This window comes from Brachyhypopomus gauderio, chromosome 1 (genome assembly GCF_052324685.1).
Source record: "Brachyhypopomus gauderio isolate BG-103 chromosome 1, BGAUD_0.2, whole genome shotgun sequence".
In the NCBI taxonomy this organism is placed as follows: domain Eukaryota; kingdom Metazoa; phylum Chordata; class Actinopteri; order Gymnotiformes; family Hypopomidae; genus Brachyhypopomus; species Brachyhypopomus gauderio.
The window spans coordinates 5,835,518-5,849,333 of NC_135211.1; the positions used below are offsets into that span (position 1 = coordinate 5,835,518).

At 40.9% G+C, this 13,816-nt stretch overlaps 1 protein-coding gene and 1 long non-coding RNA gene across 4 annotated transcripts in view; one reads left to right on the forward strand and one right to left on the reverse strand.

The window, feature by feature from the left end:
* On the reverse strand, positions 1–11,017 carry LOC143525837 (uncharacterized). Of its 3 annotated transcripts, none has more exons than XR_013133759.1 (7): positions 10,878–11,017; positions 9,598–9,680; positions 9,382–9,491; positions 8,855–8,948; positions 8,448–8,649; positions 2,710–3,411; positions 1–1,954 (listed from the first exon to the last, which is right to left on the reverse strand). It is a non-coding gene; the product is annotated as an uncharacterized LOC143525837 (long non-coding RNA). The 3 variants fall into 3 exon arrangements; XR_013133752.1 differs by lacking the exon at positions 8,855–8,948 and having other exon boundaries at positions 3–1,954; positions 2,710–2,779; positions 3,109–3,411; XR_013133742.1 differs by lacking the exon at positions 8,855–8,948 and having other exon boundaries at positions 4–1,954.
* The window catches only part of LOC143525432 (uncharacterized), a 19,969-nt gene continuing 16,176 nt past the window's right edge, over positions 10,024–13,816 (forward strand). The window contains exon 1 of the mRNA XM_077019454.1: positions 10,024–10,123. The gene's annotated coding sequence lies outside the window, so the exon portion shown is untranslated. The remainder of the gene's footprint in view (positions 10,124–13,816) is intronic.

The following is a 13,816-nucleotide window of genomic DNA, read 5'->3' on the forward strand; positions in this document are numbered from 1 at the left end:
AACATTAACCCCACATAATAATCACAGATTTAAAAATTCAAACTATTTCTGATCTTGTCATGGTACAGCCCCTTACTCCTTTGGGCATGTTGGTGTGTGTTCATGTGTGCTTGTCTGTCTGTGTGGGTGGAGGAGGCAAGTACGACGAAGCACGTTGTGATGAAACAAACTTTTAATAGACAACAACAGTGGAGTCCAGCGTGAGTAGCACACAGTACTCACAAGTACTTACATTTAAAGTGCACACATACAAGCATGAGCTTTAGACAACGACGAGCACAAGACATTCCGCGAACGCACATTAAATAGACGATCTACACAATCCCCAGTAATCACGCGATGAGGCGCATTTGAGAACCAGTGTTGGGGAGTAAAGAGTTACATGTAACTAGGCCTGTGTTGAAAAAATCGATTTTCCGATTCAGAATCGATTCGCATATGATGATCTGATAATCGATTCGTACGTCCAAAGATCGATTTTTTAGTTAACTTTTACCCCCGCCTCGTCACTGAATTCACGCAGGCGCGCTCGGTCTAACTAACTGTAAAACAACATGGCATCGGACAGTGATGGTAACGACGATAGTCAAATCGGCAATCTAAAAACAGAAGGACAGTTTATCCAGTGTCAGTGACTATTTACAGTTAGTCCATGTTACTGACAGTTTACCCAGTGTTTTTACAGTTTAAAAAAGTTAAAAATGCTCTTGTAACGTTGGGCGCAAGGCGATGGACGAGACAGAATCCTTTGCACTTCCAAATCGTTACGTTTATTACATTTACCGAAGCGCAGACAGCGCACATAAAACACGTTTACATAGAACATGTGTGACTCAAACAACGACGAGCACAGGACGCTGCGCGAACGCACATTAAATAGACAAACCACATAAACCCCACGTGATGACGAGACGAGCCACAGGTGAGGATTATCACAAGACGCACCCGCACCCGCGGAGATCCACAGACGCAGACAACGTTAACACACGCCCAACAGGGAGGGGTCGGGGACCGTAACGTGACAGTTCTGTTCTTATAATCTCACTTTAAAGAAAAATACACGTTTACATTTTATACTTTCAGTTTATTAAGTGTGAGCACTTTAAAAATAAAAATGCATTTGGTAGCAACAGCTTTTGGGTGACTTCTTAATTATTTCAATCATAATAATAATGCACTGGTTAGTGTCCCAGTAGGAGTCCACTGTTGCAGATATAGACACCTCAAAGATGCCCTCTGTTTATTGTCCTGGATTACCTTTCTTGAAGGTAAATTTATGATGACCCTTTTCACCAGTTTTCCAGCCATCAGTAACTACCAACTATCAGTAACTATTTGCTGATTAATATTGATATAATACTAGTTTTAACATGTTGCTTCTGTACATAGTCAGGAAACAGCTCAAATAATTTTTAATAACACTAAACCCTGAATTGGATCGAATCGGATCGAATCGATTAAATCGGATTAAATCGAAATAAATCGATTCTTAATCTTCAGAATCGGAATCGGATCGATTCTTGGAATTTGAATCGATACCCAGCCCTACATGTAACGTTACGTAATTTAATTGCAAAAAAAGTGTAATTTTAAATGGTCACAGTTACAATGAGAAAATATGTAATTCAGTTACAGTTACTTCTGGAAATATTAAGAATTACAATTTTAGTTACATAAAAAAATATATAAACAAAAACCTTTGCGAAATATTTAGTTCTATTTTTTATTGCTTTGCGCCCTATATCACAATTTCCCGCTTGTTTCTGTGCTGGAGCAGCAAGCGCGCGGTTCAATTTCAGCTCAAGCAGCAATAATGACAGATACCTTCAAGCACTGGAAATTTAAGGAGCATTTCCCATACATTGGTGAAAATGGCTCAAATTTAACTGTCCAATGCAAGCAGTGTTTGCAGGCTATCAAGAAGTTGTCCACGTCGAAGCAATCAATGTCAAACCTAAGGAAACATTTAGAGGTAAGTGAGGTAAGTAAGTACCCTCAGGTAAGTGCAACTCACTGATAGACGAAGCATGCAGGGAAAACAGGCCATCCGCCTGCGCTACATGTGCTGTCAATAAATGTGAACCACGTGCCACAATCGGCAACTATTTGTGATTACGCCAAGCCTTTGTGTAAATTTTGGAGTTTGGAGGTTTATTTCCGATCAGAAGGCAATCACTATTGAGGTTGTAAGCGAGCTAACAGCAAGGTATTCTGACTGTCAAACACTGTCGTTTCCATACTACCATTCACTTGAATGTGTTTGTCCTTTAGCATGCTAGCTTGATTTACAGGCTAACCAAATTAACTGTTTAAAAGTCCTAAACAGGTATTCATTGGAATCCTACATGACTATTATATACAATGACAGATGTTATCAATTTAATATTTATGACTGTTTGGTGTTGATGCATGAAAAACGTTTGTTGATGTCTATGACACGACCAAACCTACCCAATTGGTATCATTGGACCTATCTTAGACCTACCGTTCGACAAGCAATACATTTAAATTAAATTTAATGCTAAAGTATGCAATAAATGTGATAAATACAAATGGAATCATACAGATGATATAGGCCTACAGATTATTTTATACCACTGTAGATAGAACTATACAGATGTGAATTGAAGAGGAACACTACAGATGTTGTGTGGATGGTAAAGTATGGATAGAGGGGAAGGAAAGAATGGAAGAGTTCAATAAGGTTACCTCTGTGGGAAAGAAGTGGTTTCTGAACCTGCTTGTGTTAGTCTGCACACAACTGTGAAAATGGTAGAGCCTGGGGGAGGAGCAGAAAAGAGTATTGCCTGATGATAGGAGTCTGAGAATCTTACATGCCTGGTGCAGGCATCTCTTCTTGTGGACCTCCTGTGATTGCCTGTCAGCAATTCCCTCTCAGCTTAGTACTCTTAAGGTTTACACTGTCAGTTCTCAAAAATTAAATGTTGAACATGAGTCAATACTAATTTAAACCTTAAAGTAATCAAAAGTAATCCAAAAGTAATTAATTACATTACTTTTTAAAAGTAATCGAAAAGTTACACTACAATTACATTTTAAACAAGGTAACTTGTAACTGTAACGAATTACATTTTTAAAGTAACTTACCCAACACTGTTGAGAACAATGAACACGCTCACAAACGACCCACACCCACAGAACTACAAACATGGACATAACCAGATGCAGACGACATAAACACACACCCAAGCTCCGGACAAGCAAGGGTCCGGAGCTGTTCCATGAGAGAGCCCCCCCACCAGGGGCCCGCTACTCCCGGAGTGTCCCGCCTAGCTGGAAGGCCCCAAACCTACACCGACGGGCAGACCCGGAGCCGCCGGAACTACAAGCCTCCGAGAGCCGTCTCCCCCAATGGCAGGGCCTGCTGCGAACTCCTCTAGAACACCCACCCTGAGAAGACAGGGGAAAACACATTAAACACAGGCACAGTCATGAACTCACACACAGGAACATTAAACACAAAGGCACAAGAGGGAAAAGGGGATTAGGGAGAAACACTGGGATCGACACACACACTGGCACTGGCAGCCAAGAGATCGCGGCCAGCGGGAGCGCGGCCAGCGGTGCGAACCCCCTAGGGCCGCAGGCAGATGCAGGAGATGACCTCTTCATCTTCCTCACCGTAGTACTCGGCAGTGTTGGGAACGTTACTTTAAAAAAGTAATTAGTTATAGTTACTCACTACTTGTTCAAAAAGTAACTGAGTTAGTAACTGAATTACTCTATAATAAAAGTAACTCGTTACTAGGGAAAGTAACTATTTGCGTAACAGTAAAAAAAAGTTATATGCCAATGAATAAGGATTTTCTTGAAAAAGCAGTTTTTACAGTCAGTTGAAATGAGTAGATCAGAAAGGTGTTTAACGTTTGATATTTATTGCACATCCACAGACCAGTGCAGGATAAAATCCTTTAAAATCCCAAATCTTTGTAAAAAATAAAAGCAAAAGTAAACAGTTACACTATATATAGTGCATTTACATCTATCAAATTAAATAAAATTTTCTCAACCTGAGACAACTGGTTTGTTCACAACAGAAGTAAACTTAACAATACCCAGTCTGGTAGACATTCAGGAACTTCAAGTATTTTCTTAAATAATGTTTATATCGCCACCTTGAAAATGCAAATTTTTCTTCGGCTTGCTCCTGACTCGCCATTTCTGCCTCTTCTCCGTTTGTGTCGTGTCACTGGAGTGTTTCGGTGCGCGTGTAAAAACCGGGACAGCCCGGGAAAACCGGGACAGCGACGTGAAAACCGGGACAGTCCCGGGAAAACCGGGACAGGTGGCAACCCTACCGATAACTGTGACTTATCGAGATCTGTTACTCCTCACTAGCCTGGGCAGCGGTCCGCTCGGATTACTGTTAGTATATCAATATATAGTAACGCACCGCTTTTAACGACCAGTAACGTCAACGGCGTTGTAACAACAGGAAAAGTAATTATTGTATTATCCCGTTACTGACAAAATGACACCGTTACCTAACGCCGTTATTTTTAACTGCGTTATTCGCAACACTGGTACTTGGTGGGGGCCGAGTAAACGGATGGAGGGGGGCTGACGTCTTCTTCCTCCTCACCGTAGTACTCGGTGGGGACAGAGCAAATGGATGGATGGGGGCTGACCTCTTCATCTTCCTCACCGTAGTACTCCGTAGGAGCAGAGGACACAGAAGACGGAGGGCTGACCTCCTCATCCTCGGTGGCTGTGGGAGCAGATGGCACGAAGGGGGAGCAGCTGGCCTGAACATAGAGACTGTTAATTCCTATAGATACCTGGGTGTTCACCTCAATAATAAACTGGACTGGTCGGACAATACACAGGCCCTGTACAAGAAAGGCCAAAGCAGACTCTATCTGTTAAGAAGGCTTCGCTCTTTTGGAATACAGGGGTCTCTTCTGAACCATTTCTATGAGTCTGTGGTAGCATCTGCCATTTTCTATGGTGTTGTCTGCTGGGGCAGCAGTATTACTGCAACAAAATTATCAGAAAGGCGAGTTCCGTTCTGGGCTGCACACAGGACTCTGTGGAAGCAGTGGGGGAGAGAAGGATGATAATAATAATAATAATAAGTTCCATTTGTATAGCGCCTTTCAAGATGCTCAAGGACGCTTTCCAGATGCAAAAACCAAAATACGCAAACTAACAAACAATACAAAAAAAAAAAAAAAAAATGACCAAGCTGTCATCTAAGGGAGAACAGCGATCACCCACTGCATGAAACCGTGGCCGCACTTGGCAGCTCTTTTAGCAACAGACTTCTCCATCCACGTTGCTCAAAGGAACGATACCGTAGCTCGTTTCTTCCTTCTGCTGTCAGGCTATACTACCGGCATACTACCCAAAACATAAACATAAACAATAGTTGTAAACTATCGTAACTCAGCATAATTTAACGGAACTTTGTGTAATATTCTAAAGAACTGCAATATTACCATATAAAGACCGTTTTATATATTTTCATAATTTTTTTCTTTACATATTTTTCTTTACCTTTAATATATGTTCAAACTTGCAAAGTGTCACGTTGAGGACCCCGGCCCCTCCCTTTTGGGTGTGTGTTTACGTTGTCCACGTGTACTCGTCTGTGTCTGTGGATCCCTGTGGGTGTGGTTGTGTCTTGTGAAATCCGTCTCACATGTGGCTCATCTCATAATCACACGGGGTGTATGTGGTTTGTCTATTTAATGTGCGCTCACGCAGTGTCCTGTGCTCATCGTTGTCTAAAGTTACACGTCTGTGTGTATTACATGTTCTCCGTGCGCTTTAAAGCGCTTATTTTTCTAAAATAAAAGTGATGTTTATAGCCGCCAAGGATTCCGTGTCTCGTCCTTCGCCGCTCCGCCACGCGTCACAGAACGACGAGCCACCAAGAGACACCTGAAGATGCCAGGCTACACGACCCGGCCACAGAAAAGCCAACGCCCCAGCAAAAGGCACCACCGTGCATCTTCCTCCCCCCAGCGCCGCAACGACACGCCGACGCTGGAGCTGCTAGAGTCAGACCCGGTATGTGCATACATGCTGTGCGCCGCTCGAGAGACCTCCTCCCCTGAGAAGGCTGCTTATTATCGCGAGGAGGCGGTATGGGCGTGGCGGGAGAAGCATCCCTCTTCGTCCCGGGAACTCTCGCCCCTGTGGGTGGGCGTCCACAAGTTGGAGGAGGAGCCTCCCTATCCTGAGGAGTGAGGAGAGGAAGAGGACTCCTCCCCGCGCCACAAAGCCACACCGACGGTCGAGGAGCTGGAGAAGGACCCGGTGTATGCTTACCAGCTGGCGACAGCTCGGGAGTGCGAGAGCCGCAACCCCGAGCTGGCGGAGACCATGCGCGAGGGCGTGGTGCGCATCTGGAGGGAGCGACACCCTTCTCCTTCCCGCGCCCTCTCGCCTCTGAGAGTGGGCTCATGTGTTATCGGTGCCTCCACATCCACCACCCCAGAGAGCGAGTTCGGAGAGTAGGACTCTGAAGAGGGGGAGGAGGAGGAGGAAGACTACCCTCCGTCAGTGTGCTCCGTGCCCACCGTAGACTACGGTGGGGAGGAGGAGGAGCAGGATGACGACGAGGAAGACTACCCTCCGTCGGTGTGCTCCGCGCCCACTGTAGACTACGGTGGGGAGGAGGAGGAGCAGGATGACGACGAGGACGATCATGCAGGACACAGGAGAGGCCAAACCCTATACCAAGTTTCAGGGCAGAACATCTTTAACTTGTCTTTCAACAAAACACACAAATAAAGTACAAAAAACAGGAAGACAAATATGTAATCACACTTGAATGTGTTTTGTGTTCTTGAGGAGAGTACCAGGAAGAGGCTGTAATGTAAAGGCCCAGGCAAAAAAAAAAGTGTACTGAAATATACTTAATTTAAGTGCACTTAATATACTCAGTGCATCATGATAAATATAAAAATGTGCTATTTTCACATACTAATTTTGTACTTAAGTGTGTACTTAAATATAACTAAATATACTCAACTGTACTATTTTGAGACACCACTAAGTCTATTTAAGTGCATCTATAATATACTTTCTCCCAGGCAAAAAAAGTGTACTGAAATATACTTAATTTTAGTGCACTTTCAGTGCATCATGATAAATATACTGAAAATGTGCTATTTTCACATACTAACTTTGTACTTAAGTGTACTGTATGCATGTTTTATTACTACTAAAATTGTACTTAAATATAACTAAATATACTCAACTGTACTATGTTGAGACACCACTAAGTCTATTTAAGTGCATCTATAGTATACTTTCTTCCAATGTATTTTAGTTGAAACAAAGAATATTTTAAATACGCAAGAACATATTTATTACACAATAGCACATTTATCATAAATGCATTACAAAATATAAATGTAAGTGTACTTTGGTGTACTTTTTTAACCTGCGGGACAGCTCTACTGTGTGTTAGGTGTTGAATTTAACTAATTACATCACATTAAACACAATGTCCATATATATTTTAAAGTGTTTTTATTGACTTATAAAATGCTTTGTGTATTTCCACAATAACCAAACCTTTTAGATATACTGAATTACAGCACAGACAAGTGCGGTGAAGTGTAGCTTGTAGTGCTGTATATAAGATCCAAACAGAAACCTAAACAGTTGCTCTTGTATTCAGAACAGTTCTGTGTCAAATTCACAAAATTTACATAAACAAAACATAACTTAATAACTACATAACTACATAACAACACTACATTTTCTACTGTTTCTTTTTGTACACAAAACTCTCATTATTGCATTTTCTTCTAATGGCTGCTCTCACTTCTGACACACTTGTACCAGGAAACTCCAAAAGTACAGCATCAGTACAAAAAGAAAATAACAAAATGATAAATAATGCTTGTGAACTTTGTAAGGCATATACCACAAATTATACATTATAAAAACTAAATAAACAAGTGACAAGTAATGAGTATTAATACAATGCATTCAAATGACTAAAACTGCTTTGACAATAGCTCAGGCATTGGAACAGGCTAGGGTTAGGGTTAAGGTTAGAGTTATCCCAATTGCATGTCCTGTAGCAGGCAGTTCTGTTGTGTTCGCATTTTTTTTTTAAGATTTGTTTGCAGAATGGTAAAACAGCCAAACGTCTTCTCAACAGCCAGCCTTCTCAAAATGGTTTGTGCTAATTCATAGGCATAGTACTACCTTTTTTGTAGATTTATTGTAGATTTATTCAGTTCACTGGTTATCTCAAATGGTCTAAAAACACTGGTTCTGGAGAGCTACCTTCTTGCAGAGTTTAGTTCCGTCCTGTATCCAATAGGCTATCCTGCTCCTTACTTAAATCAAAACTTTGTAGCAAAGTGTGGTTGTAACTAGGCTCTGAGGGAGGTAGCTCTCTAGAACCATAGTTGGTCATTATAAAAACACCAAAATGAAGAAGAAAAATCAAAAATACATACCAACAAGGGCACTCAGCTTTTCCGGGTCTAACTAATCCTTTGGTGTTCCAAGTGATGAATTTCCAGTTAGACTTGAGGAAGCCAACACATCCCTTCCAAAAAGAAGCATGGCTAATTCTTGGGTGAACAGTGTAATTCTTGTCCAGTTTAATCTTCGGAAGCAGCTTTTGCTGACCTGCACCCTTGTGTTGCCCAGGAAAATCTGTGTCCAGAAAATATATTTACATCCTCTTTAATTTTCTATGGATTTATGTAACAGGACATAAAACATCCGCTTAGAAAGTCATCACATTTAAAAAAACACAACCTATGATGAACAACACCTTATCACAAATTACTGTGTCATTATTCATTAAAAATATGCAAAACTGCTAAATCGGTACATGAAAAATTAAGTGCACCTTTACCTTTTTCATTTAGGAATTAAGTTTGGCCAAAACTATGTCATGCAACAGGACAATGATCTCAAGCACACCAGCAAATAGACCAACAATAGAATGGCTAAAAAAAGAGAAGAACCAAGATGTTGCAATAGCCACTCAAACTACAGACCTCAACCCAATTAAAATGGCAGGACTGTGCATAAACAAATGCCCACAAACCTCAATGAACTAAAGCAACGTAAACGTGCAAAGAACAGTGTCCCAACATTCCTTCTGAATGATGTGAGACTGCTAAAATCATTCAAAAAAGATTTCTTCAGGTTGTTAAATGCTCATTGATTCATGTGGTGTACTTCATTTACACACACCGCTTCTGCCCTTTTGCAGTTTTTTGTAAATAATAACTTGGTGTAATTTGTCATGTTATTGATCATCTGAGATTTTATTTTCCTAATTTTATCACCTATGGACCAGATACTTTTATGTCCTAACATTTAAAACCAAACCATAAAAATCCAGTACTTATTGTTTCCCATGATTGTACAACATACCATTTCTGGAGCAGGACTGGAGGAACCAGAACCATCTGTGTCGATGGCAGGTGGCATTCTCTTCATGCTTATAATACGTTCTTTAACACACTTGACCAGGGTTGGTATTTCTGCATAAAATGGGTACATGACAGATCGGTCAGACATGTTCCAGATAATACTCCAACAAGTACAATGCTGAACAACAAAACACAAATCACTCATTTTTATAGATACCTTTCAGGGCATCACTTCCTGATGCATGTTTATGATGGACCTCCCTGGACACTCTCCTCTTCACTTGCCCCATGACACAGATTCTGTATAAATTATAATTATAACAATGCACGTTAGTCACTCCCTAAGTACAAAAAAAAAGCCTGGGATCTTACTCATTTACAACTGCTTCCAATTTATAACCGGGCTGCGGGGGCACCCCTAAAAACATTCCTAACCCTTCCAAGTTAATCAATCAACTAACCTAGTCTATACGTACGGTTCAACATGACAGTCTCAAATTCTGAATTTTTGTCAGTGTACATTTGTTGGCAAGTTACTTTTAATTACATTTTACTGACTCTGAGACTGTAGGAACCATTATAACAAGCAATATCAACCTTTGGTTTGCTTCCATCTACTGAGGTGGTACACTGTGCAACCCCTCTCTTCTCAGCTGCCATCATCTACATGTCCTCATTCCTAAGAAAGGCCTTTTTTTCTCTATCAAGACCTTATAGTTGTCTGTGAATATCAAACATAAAAGGTAAGACAAAATATTTACAGCATGTCTTTTCAGTAACTTTGTCAAGTTTCCATAAAAACGTAATTACATATAAAGCAAGGTATTTACAGGTAGTCATTAGTAAAGTAACAAACCTATTCCTTTCTACCATATTATATATATGTAATCAGGCCTGGGTGTGGCTGTGAAATTAAACGTGTGGTTAATCACAGTTAATTCATTGGTTGGGGGGTGGGGGGCAAGTATAATTTATCTTTACAAGTATAATTACTTCAAGTAAAATGGAGTTTATAGTGCTTCTCGTGTGTACCCAACCACGAGAAGCACCGCTCTTAGTTTTAAGAACGGGTGGATTTTTTTGTCTGCCATTTAAAAAATCCTTCGTGTTTTCTAAGCTGTGCACACAATTATAAACGAACGTTTTCTTGAAGCAATTGTAAAACGTTGCATGTATCTTTACTGCAAAACACGGAAGCTTTGGCCGACCAAACGCAACTTCCAACGGGAGTACATTTCATGGCAGGAGTGACATATTCTCACGTAGAATATTATCTAGGTAGGTTATCGTAGAAAGCATATCCATTCAACTATTTTATGGTGTGTGTGGTGTCAATTCCAAAACAAAAATCGCGAGCGAGGAAAATCACTTCGCGCAAGGAAAACCGCTCACTCATACGAGATAGTTTACCTCGCTCGCTATTTTAGTCTCAGAATAGGTATGTCTATAGGTATGAAGACTAGATGCATACAGGTATGCACTTATGAGAATACATACCTCCTAGTAAGAGCAGTTTTGCGGCCACCTTCTTTTGTGGGTCTTTCCCAGGGCTCTCAAGTTTTGGATTCATGTCAGAGTGTGAGAGTTGTTGACGGGGTGTGGCGAACGTGAGTTGTTGATGGGGGGTGGCGAACGTAAGTTGTTGAGCAGGGAGGGGGGGGGGGGGTTGTATATCGCGATCGATTGCCAGTGGAGGGCGACATAGATTTGGATCGGAGGTAAATAAACTACATTTTTTTTTCTCGCCATGTGAAATCGGAAGTGTGGCATGTGAGCGTGTGAAGACGGTCAAATGCGTGTGTCACACGCTCAATGCGTGAGACTTGAGAGCCCTGGTCTTTCCTGTTAGCCTGGTACACGTCAATCCACCCGTCGTCGATCGAAAGATCCGGCCTTGCTAATACCTGAACAAGCTGCTTTGTGTACTGGAGTGTCACAATGTCAGTACTTTCGACATGAACTGATTTGTCCGTGAAATCAAATATTCCGAACTTAAACGGTGCCATTTTCTACTGGAAATATTCCCCGAACTATACCCGACCTTCTGATACACTTGCAGCTGTGGCTGAGGGACTGAAGCATTGCGCCTAAAGAGTAACTTGAAGGATGATGGGAAAAATGCTCACCACTTGTAAAATATCTAGAAAACATCTAACTCGCACAGAAAATTGTCTATAAGACAGACCAGAGCCGTAGAAAGAGAGAGTTGCGACACACTGTGATCTCGCCGCTCAGAGGTCACGTGGTTCATGGAGGCCCGTATAGTTCCAATCAAACACGAGCACTGAATGGTTATAAGCGTGAAAGACATCAGGGGTTACCGTATTTCTGGTAAATATTACAACATAATATGCATTAATTATCATTTTCCACATACTAACAACTTGATAAAAAAAAATATATATATATATATATATATATATATATATATATATATATATATTATAGTATCTTTGAACAAAACTAGAGTTACAAATAGCCTGTTGAAGCAGCCTGCACCATTAAAGGTTCAGGCATAGATTTATTTAGTCCACAAAACAACACTAAAAACACATTTAACATTTAATACATAGATTTATTCTGTAGTCTACACTACAACACTAAAATAACATAATTAAATACATAAATTAATTCATTAGTCACATTACAACACTAAAATAACATCATTAAATACATAAATTAATTCATTAGCCACATTACAACACTAAAATAACATCATTATGGCAACATCCACAATATTGTCAATACAAGAAGACATGCTGACCCAGGGACACTTTTTTTGTGTTGACAAGCAGGTGTACACAAGACTGTCTTGAAAACCTGTTTAGCTGCATAAGACAGAGGAATCCAGTCCCAACTCCTGTAGAGTTTCACCAGGCACTAAGATCAATATCAGTTGGACAGTTTCTTATTACACTAAAATCAGGAAGCTATCAGGAGGATGACAGTAGCCTATTGGCAGACTTCCTGGATGCTAAAGAGGAATTTCCCAGTCCTGGCATCAGAGTGGATGACCTGTTGGAGCACAACCCTGTGACTACACCCTCACCTGACTACACAAAAATGGAGACCTGTGCTCTCTATCATCTGACAGGCTACATTGTGAATCAAGTAATCAAATATTCCAAAATTTGTAATGAATGTCAAATTGCAATTAAGCACAGAAACGAGAGCCCTGAAGAAGAGCACAGTATTTTACTAAAGTTAAAGGAATTCAAGTCAGGTGCACTTTGTCGGCCATCACAGGTGGCTTTTGATCTAGTTCGGAAAATCGAGCAATTGTTTCGAACTAGGACCAGTGCCTCACTTATGGCACTCCCTAATGCAAAACATTTAATGGAGATAGAGGCTAGGCTCTTAGACAGTAGGCTTCCCTCATGCCATGATGTTAAACAAAAAATAGCTAACAGATACATCAGGCTGAGGTTGAGAATCGCAGCAAAGCACATCCAAGCTGAGAGGAAAAAACACACACTGTCCAAAACTGGGCATTTTGGAAGTAAAAGCCAGATGAAAATGGCTAAGAAAAGCCAGCAAAGCCATGTAACACCTGGAAATACACCCCCATCAAATACTTTCATTGTTACCATGAATGTGCTTGGTCTGACTTTAACTCCTACAAATGTCCTGCCCACCCAGTGGTACTTAAACTTCAGTAGGTATGGAGGATCTGTTTTTCTCATCCCCACTCCACCAGTTACTGCAGTAATCACCAATCTACATTGCTCCACTGGTCTGATCATCACACCACTGGCCTAAAAAAAATATTTTAAATGTTATGATGGTAATGACAATCCTAAGCATCATACGTAATGAAATAAAATAAATGTGTTACTAAATTGTGTTGAGATTATATATAGACCTGTTGATTGTTGCATCCTGTATAAATAGTGGTCATCCATGTACAAGCTGCTGGTTTTATTACCTGTCACTGAAACACTAGCTAATTAATTAATCAACCAAAGAGTAACTTCTGTGACGCGCGGGCAGGGCGAAGGACGAGACACAGGAATCCTTGCTTTCCAGGCAGATGTCACTTTAATAACAAAGAGATTGCGCAATAGCGCACGAGCAACACACACGATTCACACAACGTGCAGACTTTAGACAACGACGAGCACAGGACACTGCGCGAGCGCACATTAAATAGACAGACCACATTAGCCCCACGTGATTACGAGATGATTCACAGGTGAGACACATTATTCACACGACATAACCCTCACCATGAAGTCCCACTGACGCAGACAAAGCACGTGGACAACGTATACACACGCCCAAAAGGGAGGGGCCGGGGTCCTCAACGTGACAACTTCACTACAATCCAACCATCTTTTCTACTTCAGATAGTTACCATTAATTACAATATGATCAAATCTATATAGGTATTACTGAATTTAACAATTATCCTAATGACTGAATACTCTGAGGCTAAT